This window comes from Canis lupus, chromosome 29, assembly GCF_003254725.2.
Source record: "Canis lupus dingo isolate Sandy chromosome 29, ASM325472v2, whole genome shotgun sequence".
Classification (NCBI taxonomy): domain Eukaryota; kingdom Metazoa; phylum Chordata; class Mammalia; order Carnivora; family Canidae; genus Canis; species Canis lupus.
The window spans coordinates 9,193,370-9,205,455 of NC_064271.1; the positions used below are offsets into that span (position 1 = coordinate 9,193,370).

The following is a 12,086-nucleotide window of genomic DNA, read 5'->3' on the forward strand; positions in this document are numbered from 1 at the left end:
GAGCATGCTGTGTTTTGGAGGTACATCCTGTCTTTTTTGGCCAAGGACTTTTAGAAGGGTAAACAGAGATAAATGTCTGCCCACAATTCAACAATCGGGAAACACATTGTGGCGATCTGGTGAATCAGCATCACCCGCTCCTGTGGTCCTTGAGGCACGTGGTGTGTCCTTCCCCAGAAGATGCACTGGGGAAAGAATAACAAGGTTAAGGACGCTCTGAGGAAATGAATAGATCCTTCACTCACAATGGATGACTAATGTCACTGCAATTTTGAAAATGTGAAACCTGCCTTGTCCACTTAGCCCTGTAAGATGACCGAGAGTTCTCTTGGCTTCCACAAGGCTTCCAAGAGCGGTACTGTGAAGGACCACAGGCCCGGTGGCTGTATGTTTGGCCCTGAACGAGACCCCTTTATGGAGATTTTCTCTCATATGTTCAACTCACACCCCCTTGCTTTGGCAGAAACCCCAGCAGAAGGAAAAGCCAGAGGGAGATGGGCCTCAGCAGCCTTTTGAAACTTCTTCCTCCAATAACTGAGATCCGTCTGCCTAAAACTTTGCCTCCATTCCCTCATCTGTAAAACAGAAAGAAACTCATATGATGTGTGTGTTCCCTTGACCTCAGGGCTATGGGAGCACAGAGAGCTGTTTTCGGGAACATTAGAATGAGGTGCGGGGTTAACAAAAATTCAGAGAATACTGGGTTCATGGTGTCATGGCAAGTGGGATGGCAGACAAGGCCTGATGGGGACCAAATTCTTCACTGACATTTTATGTACCAGCTGCCTGAGTGAGTTCTAGTTGGTGAAGGAAATGCAGTCTATAAAAAGATTCTTCTCTGAGTAGAAAGAGTCTCCAGAAACATTACAGGTTGTCACACAGTGTGGCCAAGTGTACACCAACATACAAAGCTATGATAATAATAATGATATATTCACTAATTGGACATTTTTTTCATTCCACATTCATGAAACAACTATTAGTATGTCTTAGATTGATGCTAAGCCCTTTGTCACATCTCATTTTCTCAAGAACTTTAGAAGCAAATCAGAATCCATTTTGGCGATAAGAGATCTGAGGGCTGAGCAACTTAAAGGCACACGTCCCATGAGGGGCAAGAGTGAAATGCAAACCCATGTTATTAAAGCACATGATGAATTTTTAGCATCTAGGAGGGTGGGAGCCATTTTCATTCCTTTGGAGCAGGTGAGATGTGTTAGGGAACATTCCCCAGAAGCTTAAAACACAGCTGTGTATTCTGGATTGTGATTCTTCCATACAGTGAGTGACTCAAAACTAGTTCTCATATTTGATCGCATCAGGACTGAAGCCTCTGGGTTCTTCTGAGAGGGACATTAGTGATCCACTATCCCTCTCTATCCTATTTTACAGAGGAGGAAACAGGTGCAGAGCAGTGAGCTGGTGGGACCTTGACACGGATGTGATGGCGCTAGAACAGGGAGATTAGTGCTCCACTACCCCGGATAAGCACCGGGGCCAGGGAACGGTGGGACTATGCACCGCCAACAATTCCATCACATGACTTAGTTAATATATATTATTTCTGCGCGGTGTTCCTTGTCCTCAAAAACTATCAGATATTTAAAGAAATTTTAATGAGATTTTCTATTAATACACATTAACTATTCTTCTATTTAACCATAGCAGATATCAAATACTTAATAGAGATTAAGAAATCTCTCTAAAGAAGCTTTTAGCAACTTGGGAAATACTATTTTCATGTTCTTTTAGTAACTCCACTGTCCATGGGTGCCCTGTATTCCTCGACAGCTTAGGGACCATTTTTATTAGCCTGATTTTTGCCTCCTGTATCCTCGGGTGCAGAAGTTGCCATTGGTTCCAAGATCCATTTGCTTCTCCTTCCAGCTCACAAGAGGATTGCATGTTCACACCTCAAAGCGTTAGGTGTGGCCAAGGAACCATAAATGGAAGTGAGCACGTTACAGTAGGGAGGAGCCAGTCCCCAGATCCTCCATCTTCTCTTCCCTCAAACGCGGCAGCCAGCAAAGTTCCAGAAGGCGGAGTTCCCATTAGAGTTGCCATTAGGATCCTGAATGAGGACAGTGTGGAACAGGGCCCTCCACCCCCAACATGGAATGGATATGTAACCCCCAGGGGATGAGCTCTGTCCTTGTAAGCCACAGTGATTTGGGGCATTATTTTGTCCTGCAGCACAACCTGGCCCAGCCAGACTATTGTCTCAGTTGAAAACTAACCAAGAAGACTCAGAAGACTGCCCTATTATTCCAAAGGCAGGATGGAAGGACCAGCCCTGACACATTGTTTCTCAAACTGTGCTGTATTTGACTTCCTTGAGGTTCTCAATACAAGCTCCTGAGCTCCATTCTAGACATCCCGAGTCAGAATCATGAGGAGTGGGCCCAGCAATCAGCCTGCCTCTTTAACCCGTACCCTCCAGATGATTCTTAAGCAGGTTTAAAATTCCAGACTTTCTAAGATCACAGTTAATCAACTTTCAGAGTCACTAAATGGAAAACAGGGCAAATGCTAGAGTTGTCAGACCCTGGAAAATACTTTTGATACATTTGGGAGTCCTAATTATAAGCGCTGCCCGCCCCCCCCCCGGAGTCTTGTCTTTTTTCTTTTAAAGATTTTGTTTATTTATTCATGAGAGACACAGAGACCGGCAGAGACACAGGCGGAGGGAGAAGCAGGCTCCGTGGGGGAAGGAGCCCGATGCGGGACTCGATCCCAGGACCCCGGGCTCACTACCTGAGCCAGACGCTCAACCACTGAGCCACCCAGGCATCCCTAGCCCCTGGAGTCTTATTTTCGGGAATGAAAACCCACGGGGGACCGCCCACCAGTGCCGAGAACCACAGCAGGCAGAGAGTGGCAACGTGTTGCCATCTCTGTCCATTTCCTGGCCTCCCTGACCTTGCTCTACGACCACCACCGTCGCCCCTGAGTGGGTGCTCCACTCTGCTCTCCCCTCAATTTAATCCCATCGAGCAACCGCAGGTGCCCTTTGCAAAACCAAGAGCGTGTAGGGTCATTTCGCTGCTTGAAACCCCGCAGTGTTTTTCCTCGGTGGTGGTGACAAAATTAAAAAATGCCTCCCCTCTGGCTGTAAGACGGTGTCTCCTTACGGCCTTGGTGCCCCCGACACCAAGACTCCCCATTCTCTCCGCTCCCACTCATGTCTGTGAACAACACAAGCTCCGCTCACCCCCACCCCGGAGTCCGGGATCTGGTGCCCTCCTCAACAGACCCTGATCCCTCCTGATAGCCCACCCTCGCCTTCGACTGCTCCTTTGGGATTTCACTTCAGTTGCCACATCCCCTTCCTGCCACTCTCTAAGTCCATTCCGAGCATTAATTCATCTCTATCCTCTGCTATTAACTTCCAGGCACTGAGCACAATCTGAAATCCTCCTATTGGTTAAGTTATTGTCGGTGGTGGGCATTCTTCTACCCCCTTTGCCTGGTTCAGTGCCTGGCACACGGATGCCAAATAATATGAATCTTTGGAGCGAAGGGATGGGTTCCAAACCTACCTCCTCACCTGATCCCACATCGTGGCTTCGGAACCCCCTCATCAGCTTGTCCTTCTGCCCTTCCTGTCTCTAACTGTGACACTGTCGTTCTACTAATGAGAACTGGAGTTGGCCTCTAAGAGTCTCTTGTCCTAGTATTTGTTTTTGGAAAAAAGAAAAGAAAAGAAACAGCAGTACATTTAAGGTCATGGAAGTCCACAATATGGACTTCTCTGCATAAAAGGATTTTATAAGCAAGAATTTCTCATTCATTGCGCAATGACCTTAGGAAGAAGTGAAAGTATCCTTCTCCCTCCTGACCATAGCCCAAAGCAGTGAGGAGCTCTACTTAGGACTTGGGATGGGTTGGGGGCTGGGGGGGCGGGGACGACCATCTAAGAATGCATGATCTTTATCTTGACCTTGTCTCAAGGAATAAACATGCCTCATTTCCTTGCCTAAATACAAAACTTTGCCTTTTCTATGAAAACACATTCTCAGGGCCCCTGGGTGGCTCAATGGTTGAGCATCTGCCTTTGGCTCAGGTCGTGATCCGGGGTCCTGGGATTGAGTCCCATACTGGGCTCCCCGTGGAGAGCCTGCTTTTCCCTCTGCCTGTGTCTCTGCCTCTCTCTGTGTCTCTCATGAATAAATAAATAAAATATTAAAAAAAAAAAGAATACATACTCAAGGTAAGCACCACCGGGCATAAAACACTGAGGCCCTCCTGGCAGACTGTCTTGAGGTAAATCTGCTTCAGAAACACCTCCCATTTTAGCCTGTTTCTGCCCACTGACCTCTCAACCATGGGCTCACCGTCCTGTTCTCTGAAAATTCTGCTAACTGGGAAATTAAAAAAAAAAAAAGAAAGAAAGAAAGAAAAAAAAGGCAAGCCACGCATGAATGCAATTGCTCTCTCAACTGAATGAAACTGTGGTGGCTGGTAATTGAGAACATATGGAAGATCAACTGGGAAAAAGGAAATCGGGAGGGAGAGCATTCATCGCACTGCCTCCTAGATGCTTGGGGTAGCATGTTTTGCCTTCCTAAGTGTAAATAAGTTTGAGGCTTTCGAGGATTTCTAGGCATGCTTAATGTGTTCTGGTTGCCCCCCCCCCCTTTATTTTATAATAGATGGAGAGCAGCAGCCAGGTGAGTTATTTATGTGCATCTGAGCTTCTGGCAGCCAGGCACTCCAAATGTTTCAGGCAGGCGCATCATTTCCCTACCGAGTTCTCGATCATTTTAAGGACTTGAGCTCCTGAGCATTTTATTTTGGAAGAAAATGATGACACATTTTGCCCACTTCATGGGCATGTGGTTATTTCACTAAAGGCTTTTTCCTGTTTTCTCCCAATGAACTGACAGCCGCACATGGTACAGGAACGTGGGGCCGATGTCTGCGGCTGCGAGAAAATTGCTCCATTTGGTCTGAACAAAGGCTTGGTGTGTTTTGTCCGTGTTTCGAATTTCTCAGAGCATCTCAGTGGATGGGCATCCGATATAAAACCGACCCACTCTCCTAAAGAATCCTTGCTCTGAGTTTATGGATCTGCTTCCATCTGCTGAGAATTCTTCAGCTTAAAGAATCTGCCAGTTGAGATTTGCACAGCATTTCAGGTTCCCAAGGTTTTGTTTTCAGGCTTTAATTCACCACCTGATGCCTTTTAAATCCAGTTTAATGGTCAAAATGGATTTTTGTGCTTTCTCCTCTTAAATGGTTGTGTGTTCTTATGCACGCACATGTCAGATTTCTTAAAGAATTTATTCTAGACAAATGTGCCGAGGGTCGAATTACATGACTGTTACTTTTTTTTTTTAAATTAAAATCCTGGCGGGTTGGGGAAGGGGGTCTTTGCAGGGAGAGTTTGACATGATATGTAGCCCAGCAGGTAGTCAGGCCAAATTCAAACTGGAAAGAAAATGTAAAGCACCATCCTTTCTTCAACATATAAAGACCCTTAACCCTCTTCTGGTGATTTAGTTGCCTTTAGGTGCATTCTGATTGCGAGGAAAAGACACATTGCAGAGCAAACAGCTTGCCTGGTGAGAAAACAGAACTACAGCTAAGGCGGTGACATAGTGACATAGTTGTGTTTGATTTTCTTCTCCCATTCATACTGGGCCCACAAGGAGGTAACCTCCCCTGAAAGCAGGGACCGTGACCACTGCCTCGTTACCTGTCTGGTATGAGTGGGGTATAGGTGCTTAAAGTTTGTTGAATGAATAGGGGTCCGAGAAAACCCAAGGTCTCCTTAGGACTCCTAATGTGAAGGGAGAGAGCAGATAGGCTCCACAGGGTGCTCTCCCTTCCATTGCGCCCAGTCCCTTCACAGGTCTCCAACTACTCACGTGCTGCTCATCCTTCCCCTTTGGCCTCCTCTGTCGCAGGTCCCTTCTGAGAGTGGCTGCCCTGTGGCAGGCTCTACTCTAAGCCGGGGGATGTCACGGTGAGCCCACCAGGCAGGACACCCCCCTACCTGGCCACCCCCAAGGAGCTCTGGTCTCCTTCTGAGACCAGTTAGTGGATGCGCTAAATAAGCAGATATGTAGAGTATGAGACAACGACCCAAGCTTAGGAAAAAAGAATATGGTGCTGAGGCACCTGCATGGCACAGTGGGTTAAGCCACTGACTCCTGGTTTCAGCCCAGGTCATGATCTCAAGGTCTAGGGATGGAGCCCTGCTCCACATTCTGTTGGTCCGACTACTTAAGCTCAGATTTCAGTTTTCAGAGGTGAGTTGGAGAAGGTGTTAGCCTCTAGCCCCACTTGGAGAACAGAGACGATAGAGACCAACAGAACAGTGCAGACCAGCAAATACTCACGGGGTGGAGGCACCTGGAGACAGAAAAAGCAGTCACCTAGACTGGAGCCAAACACAGGCAGGCAGAAGCATTTCTGAGAACCTGAAACTTCAGTGTCCATGGCCCAGCCAGGGGCAGCAACTCACCCTCTCCTATCTGCTCTGGAAAGTGCCAGGCCCTCCCCACCTCCCTCTCTGCTCTGAGGATTCCATTCCCAGTACCTCCTCTTCCTGCCTTGAACCTTCCTCACCTCACTCAAACTTGCTGAACCTCTGCTTCCTTATCTGTAAAATGGAGTCATGTTGCCTCCTCCTCGGGAGGAAAGGGTAATCCTTCTGTGAGGGATAAATTTGTGTGCGCAGTAGCCAACAGTGGGGCCTGGTATCTCCCTTCCTCTACCATGTTCTCTTCCATTTCATGACTTGCTGACTGCATTGTCACTTCAAAGGGGGCTTGAACGTTAGAAAATGATTAGCCTAGGGAAAACTTCCTTTCGGTCATTTACATAAGAATTGCCACTGCAGACTGGCTTTTCCTGGGTTTGTGGGACACAAAGGGAAGTCAAACAGGTTAGTAGTGGACAGGACACTACTCGTGGAGCATCCTTGCCCCTCACCTCAGCTCAAATCCTATGAACCCCATATCAAAGGACCTCCTTTCTAAGCCTTCCCGTCCTGCTACACCAGATGCCTGGTCCCTCCCACCCCGCTCCTGCATTCGTGTATGATGATTATTCATCATAACAGAACATTTGGCAATAAATCACATATGGCCCTGTGGCATGTCTTCCATTGTTGTTTTAATTGTTGTTTAAAGATGTTGTATAAATCTCACATTAGTCTATTTGACTTTTCCCACTGAGAAAGCAATGGAAAACCCACCCATCTAACTGTTCACACTGTGGCTTCTTCTGGGAAAACCCACTTTGCATACACACTGCCCAGACTTAACTCCCACTTGAATTTACCTTGTAAGTCTTTCTGGGTTTGTTTTATCTATAAAATTAACCATAGTTCTAAGAATCATTGTAGTTCAAATGGGAAGTAGAGACGTGTAGACGTGTACAGTTAACTAAGACCCTAGGTAGACAATCCCCTCTCTGAATTGAACATTGCTATTTCTTAATTGTGAATGCCTGCAGTCCAATATCGTTTAAAGCCATTGGGTTTCCCATTGTTCTGCTTTGTGACAGTAATAGGACCCTTAGTGAATTTGGGTAGGAGGGAGGGAAGGAAGCCAAGCAGAGGGAGAGAAGTTGTCCTAAGTGCTGGGTACTGTTGTGAACTTGATTTATTTAAATAAAGCTTTTTGTAGAACTTATTATTCATCACAACTTTGCATGGGCTAGAAACCATACTACATGCTGTACCTAGTAGATAAGTAGTTCTATCTACGGGCGGTAATTCAGGGCTCAGTTGTGCAGAACTGTATGATAGCACTGAACTTGAAATTGAATGAGGCAGTTTGCTGCAAAACAGACCAAGAATGGTGACTGAGTGAAAACAACCATATTTGCAGAGCTTGTCTGAGTTGATTTAGTTGTGTAGCTCCTACCGCTGGCCCAGAAAGGCTGAGGAGCTGCAAGACCATCAAGCAGGATTAAATGATATTCTAGATGATACTGGAAAGTGAAGTCTTTGAACGACTTCACAGTGTTGAACTGACAGGATTTTCTGTGTGAAAGCTTAATACAGATGTCGATGTGTATGTGTGTATTCGTACTTTTATTAGAGAAGTGGTACTCTATAATTTCGGGATTTGAAAATGTGAATAGAGGGGACAGGATTCTGCACTGTGGGTTTGGTTTGCTGATTCTTCATCTCTCTGAGCCAGTATTTTAAGCACACTGATCTCATTTCCACCCTGAGACCTTGCAGACAAAATGGATGTTCCTGCAGATAATACATAAGGCTGGAATGCACCCCGCGCACCAGCTCGTGGCAGCTGCATAGACGCCCCCCCCCCCCCGCACTGTCCCCTCCCTGCCCCCAGTCAGTCACAGGCCAGCAAAAACAATGGCCCTGGCTCTCCAAAGAGCACTTGGGTGCCCAGCATAGCTCGTTAAAACTCCACCAACACCGACCTCTGTGCGAGGTGGCATTTCTTTTAAATGACTGCAGTTTGTCAATCTGCAAAACGAATCCTATGTCTCCCTGAGAATGCATGGCTGACGGTGGGACTCTGGTGCCGTCCCCAGAACAAAGGGCAAAGTCTGTTCTGAGGGCAAGTGGGCTAAAGAAGTGAGCAGCGACATCCACCCAAGAAATAGAAGGCAGCAATGGGGGTGGGGGTGGGGGTTGGTGGCAAGCCAAGACACTTCCAGAACTAAAAGTCTAACCAGGTCAAGGAAGGCTCCTAGCCTCGATTTTGGTGGTGGTGGTTTGATTTGCAAGTGCTCAGATGTCTGCTGACCTCGAGCAACTCTTCTCTTTCGAAATGAACACCTAAGTATTTTGTCAAGCGGTCGCATCATCGATTGCGCCTGATTGCTCCAGTGTGACAGCCCCGAGGGCCTCCACAGAGCAGGGCAGCCCGCCTGCAGAGAAGACCAGGCCGCCTGGCACTGAGCCCCAGAGCTCTGGCCACGTCGCCAGTGAAAAGGAGGTTTGCATAAAGGGCCTGCGCATTGCTGGTCCCTTCTCCTTAACTGTTTCTGTTGCGTGGACTGTGAGGGAATTCTAAGTGGTCCACTGTAAATAAGCTACAGTGATTGATCTCAGATATTTCTCTGTGTGCTGCAGTCCTTGGAGGTCATGCCCCTGGGCACCGCTGGTTTGATTATGCCGTAGCCCCCTGTCCCCTCTGTAAACAGTACCCCTCATTCCCTAAGGAGCCCCACGCAACCCCGGCCACCACTTCCTCTCATGCGTCCAGCTCTCAGCAGAGGGTCTGCCTGTGACCCAGGCAGGGTCAGTTATACAGTGTCCCAAGTCTTGGGCCACAAGGCCTAGTCAGAGATCTTCCCAGTGGGAAGCGGGGAGAGGCTCCACCATGACAAGCAGTACAGGTGACCCTGGAGCTGCTGGGGCCAACGCCCAACCAAGAAAGCACCACTGTTCAGCCATGCCCATCTGACATTCAGTTCTGTAGGCCACCCCCTGTCCTTTATTGCATTTGTTTCAGTTGGGTTTTCCATCACTTTCAACACAAACAGTCCTGCCTAATGCCCTGTGTATGCTGTCTTTGAGAGTTTTTTAGTTTAAAGACAGTGAATAATTACATTGAGTTAGCTTTAGTTAGTTTCCAGGACTCATGCTCTCCTTGGAGACTTTGCCTGCTTGCAGTCTTCATGAGAGCTCTGGAGTGGGACCAGAAAGAGTCCATCCTTGGACCATTAAGAATGATCTGGGCCACATAGCACCATTCAACCACTGAAGCCAGGGACTCCCTCTGCCATGGGGTGAAGGGTCTTCTGAAATGAAGGGCACTTTAAAACATAAACTTGTTTGTTCCTATTTTGCAAGCAGTACATCGTAGTTCTAAAAAAAACTGAGGAAGTTAAAAAGAAAACAAGGATTATTTCTCCATAATTCTCACTATACGTGTAAGTAAAGATGTCGCTAATTCTTGTCTACCACCCCATTGCACTTGGAACACACAGACAGGACTGTTACGATTATAATTCCAAGATCTAGCACTGTGCTTGCCTCACGATAAGCATAAGTGATTAGAATAGTGAGTGAGGGAATGCATACAGAAAATGGTGCAGCACATCGTAGCTCTTCCAACCCTTACCAGCTCCCATGAAAAAATTATATTTGCAAAGCACTCTGGGATAAGTGAGGCTTCTTGCAGCTGGAGACAAGACCTGTCCCCTTCCTCAGGCACATCTTGTAATACAGTTTGGGGAAGCTGAGGAGCAGTTCTGCACAGCAGTTGGCTTTGGAGTCAGGTTTGCATTCAGTCTTGGCTCAGAGACTTACTAGGCTTTTGAGCTTCAATAAATGCCAGGTGCAATGATCTTATAGGCCGGGTGCTGTTCTCCCACTACCATGGTTCTTCTTTCTACCATAGAATCAAAGCTCACCTGTACAGTGGCTTTTCTCACCCCTTGTCCTGGGACAGGGAGTATCCTCCTTGGTGTGTGAACTTGAACCCAGGCCCACAAACCTGAAGTGGGACACATTTCCCTTTGGATGGATCATCTTGATATTTAGAAATTGGATCCATTTGGGGAAACAACAAAAGGAGAATAAAATGAGTGATCAAATTTAGCTTTTATTTTAGGATAAGATACAATTATAGAAGATGCATTGATCATTCTTATGTGTTTTTTTTTTAATGTATCGTAGAACCATTCCAAAAACAGAGCTCCAGAATATTTTAAGAAATGACACCTCTGTGAGAATGTGTGTATCCTCTCCCGCTGTAACTGCTCTGCAGGAGAAGCCTCATTTAGATGTTTGAGTTCCAGCCAGTTTATTGAAAAGCATATGTCCTTATCGTAATACCGTACAACTCCAATCATTTTGGAAATACGCAGTCACCTTAGTTTGGAAATGTGTAATGTGCCTCTCACAGCCACGTCGATTTATTGTCGAAGAGAGCGTTAGTGATACACAGCCAATAAATATGTGCTTCATCTCACCGCTGGCCCCCACAAAGCCTAGTGACTCTGCTGAACCTCATGGGTCCCAGGCACTGAAGAGATTAGAAAGAATATACATATACTAATATAATATATGTGTGTGTGTGCTGCATTATGTATGTTAGTGGCATCCTATATTAGGCCATACTGTATTGTATTAATTGTTGGTGTGTTGTACCATATCAACAACAATCACCAAAATATATTCTGTCTCTAAATGAGAAAGAAATAAAATAATAATGAGAACCAACCACTAGTACATGCATCTTCTTAGTTAGGGACAGGCGCTAAACAAAAATGTAATCACACTTTCTTCTAGCAGCATCCTTGAGAGAGAAGACTCTGATTCTTTGGCTACTGTATGGCCAAGGAAACCAAGGCTGAGGCCAACCAGGTAAGATTTTGATTGTACATCCTCAGTCCAAGCACTATCTCAGGGCTTCAGTTTCTGGAGTAAAATCTGGAGGATTTGAGGTCTAACCCAGTACTTTCAGGAAGCTCTTTCTTTTTTCTCTCTCCAAGACACAAGCACATATCTCTGACTAGGTCTGTCTGGGACGAGAGGCTGGAGGTCAAACAATATCTCCCTCCAAACAAGCTGACCAATGGGTGTTCCCTCATGATGAGGGGAATTCAGACACACTGGCCTTCACTTCCATGTGAGTAGCAGTGGAGGGGGTTGGCTGGGAGGGGCATTGGAGGGAGAACTTCTGTGGGTGAGAAGGGGCATCCCTAAGAGCTGTCTTGTCCCAGCCTCTGCATGTGAGGGGCCCTTGCCTGGCATGTGCTTTTCTTCTTTTAACACCCTCACCATCAAATGCCACCTCCTTCTCTGTTTCCTTTTAAAAACCACTTATGGAGAATAAACAGCCTTCCCTGACACCCTGGTCACATGATCCCGTGGCACTTTTTGCACATTTTGCCTACTTTTAGTTGTTTGCTCTTCTGTTGATTGTCGTATATTTGGCATTGGACAGTAAGCACCATGGAGAGAGAGACAGTGCTGTTTTGTTGCTTGATATACCCCCAGTGCTTAACCACAGTTCCTGGGACATGACTACGTATTGAAAGCACTTTTAAAAAGCTATGTAAATCCCTTGATGCAGCCTTTGTGTTATTCATTGTTAATATTATCAGCATTCAGTTTAGGCAACTAATGAATGTGGAAGAAATTA

The 12,086-nt window shown here is 46.4% G+C and overlaps 1 protein-coding gene across 9 annotated transcripts in view; it reads left to right on the top strand.

The window, feature by feature from the left end:
* Positions 1-12,086, top strand: part of FAM110B (family with sequence similarity 110 member B) — a 180,837-nt gene that overhangs the window by 147,063 nt on the left and 21,688 nt on the right. For 3 of the 9 annotated variants that reach the window (XM_049103728.1, XM_049103722.1, XM_049103720.1), the window contains 2 exons: positions 11,234-11,305; positions 11,434-11,570. The exons of 2 other annotated variants lie outside the window; for them this stretch is intronic. The gene's annotated coding sequence lies outside the window, so the exon portion shown is untranslated. The remainder of the gene's footprint in view (positions 1-11,233; positions 11,306-11,433; positions 11,571-12,086) is intronic. 4 more of the 9 variants (XM_049103725.1, XM_049103727.1, XM_049103723.1 and 1 more) reach the window with 3 other exon arrangements.